The following is a 9,146-nucleotide window of genomic DNA, read 5'->3' on the forward strand; positions in this document are numbered from 1 at the left end:
GGGTACTCGCAGATGGTACAAAAAAACCCAATGATGGTACGAAAAAATAAGGTGACGTCATCAAGCAGCCGCACGACACACACAGCAAGCCGAGCACCACCACTTCAGACAGCCATATACATGTCGTTGGAATATATACTCCCCACTGGCCGTGAAGGCAGTGAAAGGCTTCTAAAGAAAACTGTTTATTGGGTTGACCTGCACCCACAAAGAACTGAACAACTTGGCGGAGGCGATACAAACGATCTTGATCTGCGGTGGTCGAAGAACCGGATTACTGCCACTCTCGATCGGCTGCGCTGAATTTAAAGCTGATGAAGAATCTTCAATAAGAGACACCTAGGCGCCTGCTGTCATCTCGAACAGCGTAGAAGCAGCATAACAAACAATCCAGAAGAAGCTCTTCGCATCTCTCATCAAAAACAAAGCCGTGTGCGAACGGTTTGCCGCATGAACGAACGAACTTTACAAAGCCCTGGGGCACTATTTCCCTCTAATGTTCCTTTAAAAAATTTTGGTTGCTAGGTATTGCTAATTGTGTCTCTAAAAACAACACTTTCCGCTTTGAAGTACACCGCTGTGGTGAGTTCCGAATTAATTTCTACCTCTCGCGACTCGTCAACCTGCAGCGTACTCTCAGTTGCATTTCGCCCTCTACTGAAATGCAGTTTCTGCGGCTTAGATGGAACGCACGGACTCACGCCAACCTTGGCAAAAAATAATAATAACAGGAGGAAAGGAGAACGGTCACGACAGAAGAAATGCACATGGACAAAGCTGGAACATAACTGCTTTTTCTGCTTGGAAAAGCTCGCGAACAGAGGTGGGCTCGCATGCGCCGAGGTATCACCACGCATTGAAATAAACACCGAAACTATCAATAACGTACAGCACCGCCCCTATCATGAATGTGGTCACCATGAACTGAAATTCCCTTGCTGAAAATGTAACCGAGTTACCCCTTAGTCATCCGAGGCCCAGATTATTAATTTCAAAGGCTTCAAAAATTTCCCGCTCAAGCTATGTTTTTTTTTTCTCCTCCCGTGAACGTGTTCCTCTTCCAGTGTTTTTTTTTCCCCTCTGTCAGCCATGCACCAGCTGCCGAGTATGTCACGTTCCTTCAAATTCGTGCCAAGCATCCAGTGACAACAATAACTGAGGCATCCCGATGGATTTGAGCAGATCGGTTCAGAGGTAAAACGCATATAATGTATGGTGCTCCAGCTTTTTACGCTTAATCGAGCCCGTTTTGGACGATTCTCGAAAGCTCACAGGTCGGGAGATGCCAGGACATAACTTTCTGGCAGACGTCTTTAGTAGTGCAGAATGCTCTATCTTCAACCGCTGTGAATGGGACCGGAAAGAACCATCAACATGGTCTCGAAATTTTTTAAAATACCAGAAGCCTACCGTTGCCATCCTGAAATGGCCATCACAACGGCCAAAACGAACAACACTCGAACGAAACCAACAGCGCCTGCCTTCACGCAAGCTGCCTCCCATTCAGTGCAAGGCAATATCGACAGCAGAAAAAGAAAGAACGAAGCACGATGACACTTCGGATCGTTGTTCGCATGTTCAGCAGCTCTCGCGTGCAGTTGTAAGAAGCTACTTTGACGTCTTGAAATTTACAAGGCCCTGGAAGTAACCGTCAAAGAACAATCAATGTCGAAGTTATCGCCAACAATTTCATTCTGTTTCTTGATCCTTTTTTGAAATGCTGCACCTCCCTCCGCAGACGCAGATGAAAAAGAAGCCGACGTATTAGACTACGTGGTAGACATCCCGCAGTTAACAATAAAGAGGATGCAACTAGTGAACTGCATTATTACCGGATTCCCCATCCTAACGGAAACATTGTTTGTTTAAGAAAACGGCACAGAAATGTTCATTTAGTACCTGTGCTGCCACGTATCGGCAAACAAAAAAAAAATAATTGACGAGGACACTTAAGCTCCGCCTTATCGCTACAGGTTTTGTTTATGGTTTATACGGGTTTTGACGTCCCAAAGCGACCTAGGCTATTAGAGACTTTCGGGTCAGTAACACAGCGCCATAACCACTCAGCCACCGTGGCGGCATAACACTTAAGGCCCATAGATGCAAAATTGGTCGTGCTCTACAAAACGTTCATACCCAACAATTATCGGACAAAACCGTTTTTGAACAGGGAAAGAGTTTATGAGCGCATTTTTTTCATACATTGTGAGATTTCAATTTAACAATCAATATATCCGCAGATCTTCCGTCGGCAGGATTGAGCTTTTTTTGCTATTATGGTTTTCCTATCGTCAAAAGCAGCCCCCCCCCCCCCCCCCTCCTCCCTTTTCTGTTTTCTATGGCAGTCTTAAATGCTCGATTCAAGCGATGGAAAAACTTTAAACGGAAGATTTTGCTACACATCAGAAGAATTGACGATTACCTTCAATATTACCATGAAAGTACCTTAGAGTTTTCTAATATGCAAATTTTTTTTCGGAAGATGTTGCATATGCATATACTTCTGGGAGTATTCATGCCACTCCTGACGCAGTGGTGCAGCGGTTAAGTGATGCGCCACGGCCCTGCGATGGCAGGTGCTGCCATCGGCGGGGTTCGTGCGACACAGGTTCCTCTTCCCGAACAACATCTCGTGACCAGTCATTAATTTAACTACCACCTACCGCGGTGCGCAGTTTGCTGACAATCCGGTGGACAGGTTGTGATGACGCCACAAGGTTACGCGACCTAGGTGGCCTACCAGCCCCCTATGTTGCTTCTCTGGGGAAATTTTGTGAATTTTTCGCTCACGGTCAGCGACGCCCATGCCTACGACGGCCCCCGACTTTTTGCGGTACGAGCTCTTTAACCCTATCGCATTAAAATGCTTCGGACGAGCCCACTCGTATTGAACCGGACGAACCGGACACACAGGGCGAGAAAACACGTACAAATTGGATTCGTAAGGAACCACAAATGAGAATCGTCTTATGACGAGTCTGGCTCGTCCAAATCGATAGCATGTATAATCTTGACAGAAGAGGCTTCAGAGCGACTGTCTCAAGCCTGAACAGCAGAGTAACCGAACCCGAGCTGAAGCAGAAACTTACCGCCTGTCAATGTCCCCTACAAGTGACCTTTCGGGGAGCCGAAGTTGCCTTGTTCCCTCTGTGCCAGTGTATGTGAGGTGGATAAATCAATGAATGTTCTGAGCGCCTAACACGCCTTCCAAAATAGACGTGTTCAACCAGCTGAGGTGCACATAGGGATAGCGATGCAAGCTTGCAGAAAGTAAACGCGCACGCACGCACATGCAATCTATGCGCGCACTCGTGAGCATATACTAAAGGCTCAAAAGAACAACGCCGCTATAGGATTCAATGCCTCTGCGCCCGGCAGCCGTTTGTAGCGCTGGCGCCGAATGATTTGGAACACAGCGCTAGCACGGAGAGGCAGTCTTGACAAAATTCATCCTCCGAGAGCCGTAAACGTCACGGACGCTTACGTTTTTTACTCAAAGGAAGCCCTTATTTCGTTTTTTTTTCTTTCTCAATTTCATACAACAGCTTCCTTCCACGCGCACCTGTCTTGTCACGTGATCCGCCGAGAGTGAGCGATGAGATAGCAAAAAGGAAGGAGGAGGTGTGGAGGCTGTATGCACAAATAAGGAAGCAGTGGCGACGCCAGCGCAAGCATTTAAAAGACGCTTCTTCCAGGAGAGTCGTCATGGGAGTAGGCGTTGTGATGGTGCCTGCTCCGAAAAAAAAGTTCGCCGTTTTTGTATTTCAGCAGCGCCACCGCAAAGTCGAGAAAGAAGTTTGAAGGGTCGCCCTTTTGGCGACTTCGTTCAAAGCTTAAATCGAAAACGTGCGTGAGCGTGCCCTTATATATTGGAGTAAGGGTACGAAATACGCGAGGCGCCTGAACGATGGCAGCGCTTCGTGACGATAGCCTGTGAGAGTGCGCTAGAAACATATGGGCCTTTTTTGCGAACAGTCGCACAGCTCCGCCGCCTTTTCACTGAAAAAGGCATTACTTCGATGCGGCCGCTGTCATTACTGAGCCCTTTGTGGTGAACGTTGGGTTGCCGAGTAAGCGTAGTGTCAAGCAAAAGTCTAGTCTTTTTATCGTCCTCTGGGAATAAAGCAGCGATAGCAAAAACTACCACAGCGCTATCACTTGTCCCACCGCTCTCGCCTGCCCCCCATACATGGCTTGCACTGATGTCATTTAAGGAAACCCTGGGATATGCTTTCGCAATGTTTATGAACCACGGGCCTTTGCAGTATGCATTCCGCATCATTTCATTATTGCAGTGTGCGCAATATTTAAGCGCACCAAGCATAGCGGTAGCCGCGATAGGAAACATCCGACGAGCGCAAACTTTCTCCCTGTGCGAGCAAACGAATACGCGCTGAACACAGCGACGGAGCTTGCCTGTGGTGCGCATTAGAAGGGAAAACTTCGAACGCGAGTACCGCTGCCATCGAGCATGTGGTGCGCACTGCATAACTATGAATTTTCAACTTATGCTATCGGGAATGTCATAATGGCGAAACAATTAAGGAAAGCGTCACTGGTTAACCCGAACGTTCTGCGTTGAAATGGTGACCACCCAGGTATCTCGAGGAGACAAATCCCGTCTGGGCCCCGTCCCCCTTGGATACAGCGCCAAGCATGAAGATCCCGCGCTACGAGGCGAAAAGCGGCCAGTTCAGGCTCAGAAACAGCATACCGAGGCCGACGCGGCGGGGACACCGATTGAACCGTGCTTAGGGTGTCTCGGCATCGTTCCGTACCGATCAGCCCAGCCGGCCGTTTGGCATCTTCTTCATGCCGCCGCAGCTAACGACAGAACTCATCGTTTCTGTGCAATGTGTTTAAGCAAAGGGACTAACATTTACAGGTAGTTATGTTCACCCGCTCAGAAAGCTTAAAATTAAACAAAAAGTTTCACTCAGACCCCTCAGGTTCAACTTCGTCTTGCTCGAGCTCCGCTGCTGACAAGATACCCCCAACGCACACACAAACGAAGGAACCGTGTAGTTATAGCGATATGCGTACTTTCAATCGAGGGTCGCAAAGTAGTCGACAATGTTAGCGTGTAAAGCCCGCGGACGGGCTAACGCCCCCGAGTTTCTCTGTTTATTGCCTTGAAGGTAGATGTTCTCGCACTGCTGAACGTTTTCATCGCACTAAACGCGCAACAGCTGCTACGATCCATTAAAATTTGTAGCCCTCTTGGAATGTGAGCACATTCGAAAGAGAAGGCATTTCAACGCAAAAAGCGCGAATGAGCCGGTCGCGGCACGGAACACCTGTTTATCCGCGTCTCGAAGCGCGCAGCAACGAAGCGGCTCGTAAACATGCCCGCCGTACCAGCGATCTAGGTGACGTGACGTCGCGTACAAGTTATGCGTACGAATCCCGTCCTTACCGGGACCACCTGGATGGCAGTCCCCAACGAAGACCTACAGCGAACCGTGGCAATGTCTTGTCAGGCTTAAAGGGATTGTGAAGAGAGCTCTATTAATATTTTTTTTTACAGCCAAATCCGATAGTTCGGCATTTCATGGATTTGTTGCCACTTGGCCGGCAGCGAAAGATGCATTTATTTCCAAGAAATTTGGATTCGAAGTTGAAAAAGTTTTTCCCGCCGCTCTGATTCAAACTTGGGATTCTCTTATGACGACACAGGACTAAGTGACGTGAACATGACGTGAACATGACCTAACGGAGACTCCGTGATTTCTGGCGCTAGCTGTGCGGCCTAGCAGCAGCCGAAACGAACGCTACCGCCGGCCGCACTGTTGAAGGCATCTATCGGCTATTGCCGCCGTCGCTACCGTCGCTTCGTTTACTTTTGCACCGGCGTCTTGCCAGCCTTACGATGGATCCCGTCCTCGAAGTCGTCAACGAAGTTCTCGCAAATAGGCACCTTTAGCATTAAAAGGGTGGAAATTTGGGCTGGTTGCTGCATGATCTGAGGCTAAAAACAGCGCTAACGGGGACGAAGCAGAGATAGAAGGACACGACGCTGTCCTGTCCCTCTCTCTGCTTCGTCCCCGTTAGCGCTGTTTTTAGCCTCAGACCTTAAGTATACCGTGTACCTTGTTAACGTTAGCGGAGTACCGGGAGCCCGCCTACCGCCGGTGAGCAGGTGCTGATTGGTCCCAATGCTGCAGGCGCGCGCGTAGCTGTCGGGTACATGTCGCCATCTGGCGACGTCAAGGAGATTTGCGCATGCAATGGATGCGCGCGGGCTTCCGGAACCGATAACGGGAACACGGCATACGGTATGCTAAATGTGTCTAATAACTACGGCCTGCACTTCAGCGACCTCAGTCACACAGAGCGTCAAGTAGTTGGATGTTGACTGGCACAACCGGCAACGTTTCGCCGGGCGAGCGTACGAAGACTCAAGGTGCTCTTTTTCATCGACAGTGGCGATCATCTGACCAACCTTAACAGGCTCCTTCAAAAGTTAATTGGAGCGGCACTTGGTGTTCCTCTGCTGTTCCGCGCTTGTAAATCGAGGCGCGTCAAAAACCAAACCACGCTGGCATGCAGAGCGCATAGATGCGAAGCGCCATGATATACCGAAACTCATCTGGCCGCCTGTGGCGCCGCTAAGTATTGATTTTTTTCGCTTACAACATTCAGGTTGTCTTTTGTCGGTCTTCCTTGTGTGATAAAAGCGCACTATTGGTTTCAAAACAAAACTTACTTCGGTATTCAAGCCCGCGACCTTCGTTTGTCAGCCTCAGTGATTCGTGGCGCTCGTATCCCTAGAACCACCCTTAGAACCATTGGTTCTAGCAACAGTGTATTGTCCTATGACGTCACCATGCTTGTACTTGCGAATTCGGCCTATGGCGACGATACCTGTATTTCGGTTCTTGCTCTTTTCTACGTTCCAAGAGCTTTGTTGTCAGTATGAGTGGCGTTCTTGTAATCAGGAGCTGGTAATTTATCGATGCAAGCCAAATTCAATTTCTCCTGAGTGTCCCTTTAAAGGCGCAAAACGCATTTCGTGGACAACTACCACCCCCTAGTGTTGAAAATTGTAACCAACGCGACTGCTGACTGTAATTAGTTTTTGGCAGTGGGAGCAACGACTCGTCAGTGTTGATACTGGTACAATCTCCCATGACGAGTACAGCTCGGGGCTGGTGGTTAAAAGGTTAAGACTGCCAATGAAAGTGTATTCCTCCTCCTACCACAGCCTATCTCCAAATGAGAGCGCCTTTCGTCTACGAGTAAGTTGGGAGTAGTTAGTCACAGTAATGTTTATTTTACCACCATAAAGTGCATCGGTGCAAGACGTATGTACATTGTTTGTTCTACGTAAATTTAACAAATTTATCTAAATCGGTTCTGAGGCCGCCGGGGAAAAAAACGGATCCTTCGATGGAAGGCTGGTTTTGAAACCGTTGGGCTCCTTTCAATGAAATTCTTGACATTTTCGACGAAACAAAATCACTGAGGGCACTCTCCATGAGTTTAAGTGGCACGCTGGCATGCAACATTATAACAGGTCCTGTGACAACACACCCAGGGGTGCACATTTCGGTACTGCTGTCTGGCAAATATTTTACGCGAGGTAAAAGTTGGTAAGGAGATCGGCTGAGCTTAAGACCAAAGGCAGAGTCATCTGGTCCACATGCCTGAGCAAACAAATCATGCCTGCGTCGTTCTATTCTGGTTGTGTACAGATAAAATCCAGGTTTGTTTCAAGACGGTTTGCCGTCAATGTGGAGAGATCATTTCTTGTCCGTGCTATAGTGATTGGGCTGTAGTGGTGATTGTAGCTTAATGAACTTACAAGCGGCGGTAGCGGTTGTAGTGGTGCAGTACTTACTCCTGCTTGCAGAGCGATGGCGCAAACACAAGGTAGAGCAAAATGCTCTTGTATATCCTCTGCGTCGATCTAATTGATCGTCCCTCAATTTTTGTTACTTTTTTAAGCTCACAACAGATCCGTTTTCCGGTGAAAATAACCTTTTCGTCATTAAAACACTGTGATCTGTCAATACAGGCCAAGTTCAGTTTCTTTTGATTGTCCATTAAGGAAGAGAAGAAGGTCAGCCGTAATTTGTTAGTCTTCGCTTTTACATGCGCGCATATATGCGACACACTGATAATGTGCCTTTGAGCCACAAATCTGAAATGTAGAATTTTTTTTTTTTTTTTCAGAAAACGTCAACACGGTTTCAGAAAAGGTATTTCAACAACCACTGAACTAGTTGAAACGGTCCACGCCACTTCAATAAATAAAGAAAAACCGACAGATGCAATATTCACGGATTACTTTAAAGCATTGCATAAGGTTTCGCATCAAAAGTTAACTAGACAAATTAGACAATATGCTCAAAAATGATGGGATAGTCAAAGGGATCTCAGCGTATCTCAACGATAGGAAACAGTACCTAACCTTTAACGAACACTGTTCTGACACTGTATCTGTAGATTCTGGCGTTCCCCAGAGCTCGGTACTTGGTCCTCTAATTTTCCTGCTATTTATAAATGGCATTGTCCAGGATGTTTCTGTTAAGATCAAACTTTATGCTGATGATTGTCTGATTGGTAATGAGATTCATAGCACCAGTGATCAATGTCTGTTAAATAAGGCTATTTATGATTTTACCGCTTGGTGTGAATCTTAGCAAATGTTAATTGAGTTTAAAAAAGATGTTTCTATGACAATTACACATAAAATAAATCCTCTAAAATTTGTTTACACTGTTAACGGTAGAAATCTTTCTGAAGTAAACGCTTACAAATACCTCGGACTGTGGATCCCCAGTGACCTCAGCTGGACTAAACATATGGAATGTGCAACTAATACTCCAAACTTGAAGCTATTTTTCTTGAGGCGCGCTCTAAAAATGTTTACCTCTTCAATTCGGCTTCTTGCCTGTAAATCAATTGTTCTTCCTACTCTCGATTATGCGTCTATTATTTGTGAGCCCCACACTAAATCTAACGTTAATAACTTAGAAAAAGTACAGAGAAAGGGGGTAAAGATTTATTAATAACAAATTTAAGCAAGAATCAGTTAGGGACGTATTAACGAGGGCTAGCTTGTCATCAGTAAGTCAAAGGAATCATCTCAACAGCCTTAAGTTCTGATTTCAATTAATTAAAAGGCACTATAAAACAGACCT

The sequence above is a fragment of the Amblyomma mixtum genome, chromosome 5, assembly GCF_055824585.1.
Source record: "Amblyomma mixtum isolate Tamu chromosome 5, ASM5582458v1, whole genome shotgun sequence".
Lineage (NCBI taxonomy): Eukaryota > Metazoa > Arthropoda > Arachnida > Ixodida > Ixodidae > Amblyomma > Amblyomma mixtum.